The sequence below is a fragment of the Jaculus jaculus genome, chromosome 1 (genome assembly GCF_020740685.1).
Source record: "Jaculus jaculus isolate mJacJac1 chromosome 1, mJacJac1.mat.Y.cur, whole genome shotgun sequence".
In the NCBI taxonomy this organism is placed as follows: domain Eukaryota; kingdom Metazoa; phylum Chordata; class Mammalia; order Rodentia; family Dipodidae; genus Jaculus; species Jaculus jaculus.
Genome location: NC_059102.1, coordinates 46,348,065 through 46,349,476, shown reverse-complemented (window position 1 = coordinate 46,349,476; position 1,412 = coordinate 46,348,065). Strand labels below are relative to the sequence as shown.

The following is a 1,412-nucleotide window of genomic DNA, read 5'->3' as shown; positions in this document are numbered from 1 at the left end:
GGGGTTGCACCAGGGAAGCGTCTCACTTGGTCACAAGCTGACTGGGATCCCTCAACAGACCAGAAATCTTAACCTCTGTGTTGATAGAGGATCTGGTTGTTATAATAACTACTCTGGCATACATACTTGGGGCTGTTTTTGACTGAATGGGTACAGTGTTTAGTTAATTTTTAGAATCTACCTATGTTTTATTCCACTCAGCCTACTTGAATACTCCCATAGCAGGGAAACTCAACCCCTAAGAACATCTTTGTAGATACTCTCAGAGTCTTAAGAGCCACATCTAACACCTTAAGCTCCTACCCTGAAAATATTTAACATCAAATCAATTGATACAGCTAAGAATACCCAGCTAGCTAGAAAATCCAAGCATTAACTTAATCCAAGATGCAAAAATATATACATTATAACACAAGAAACACTAAAAAGCAAGATGATATAAATCCACCTAAAAATATTAATGGAGCACTATCTTCCAGACACAAATCAGCCTTAAAATTCATGACCTCACAGTTGCTGACACTACCTACATAAGATCTCAAAATATGAGAGGAGAAGGATGCCTGCAAAAGAAGAGGGGCTACAGCCAGGTGTGGTGGCGCACACCTTTAATCTCAGCACTCAGGAGGCACAAGTAGGAGGATCACCATGAATTCAAGACCATCCTGAGACTATATAGTGAATTCCAGGTCAGTCTGAGCTAGAGTGAGACCCTACCTCAAAAAAGGGGGGAGGGGATTCCGTGGAGAGAAAATATGGGAGGAAGGATAATTAGGAGAGAACTGTGATCTGGGTGCATTGTGTATATGACTGGAGATAGTCAATAAAAAGAAAAAAAAAATTACAGGCAGCTGCTCACTTCAGCAGCATGCATACTAAAATTGAAACAATACAGGAAAGTTGAGCTTGGTCCCGGCACAAGGATGACAAACAACTTCATGGAATTTTTCATAGTTCTAGCCAGGTTTATTTGAGAAACACAGAAATAAAGATTAAAAATAAAACACAAAAAACTATAAGCAGATCCCTGGGTGGCTGCCTGGGAGGGCAAGGCCAGCCCAAGAGAGGCTTGGAGCAAGGTCTTGCGAATGCCATTAATCTGCTTTTCTTTTTCAGAAAATGATGAGAACTGAGGACAACCAAAATCTCTCAACAAGACAAGGAGAGCTGACTCCCTGGCAGGAGATGAGCCATCCCTCGTGCATCAGCCAGGGCCCAGATGAAACCAAAGGAACTGATGAGATGAGCAAGAGAGCTGCTTCCATGGTGAGCCTGACAACCTGGGCCAGGGTGATGGAGACAGACCCTGAGGACATGCAAATGCACCAAAGGGGAAATCCAGAAGCTGCTGAGAGCTGGACATCCACCAAGCACAGGCACCAAGGCTCAGGGAATCTTGGGAAGGAGGGGGT

General features: G+C 43.6%; 1 non-coding gene across 1 annotated transcript; it reads left to right on the top strand.

The window, feature by feature from the left end:
* Positions 1 to 851: 851 nt before the first annotated feature.
* LOC123458333 lies at positions 852 to 958 on the top strand. The gene has a single exon (XR_006635609.1). It is a non-coding gene; the product is annotated as a U6 spliceosomal RNA (small nuclear RNA).
* Positions 959 to 1,412: the final 454 nt, after the last annotated feature.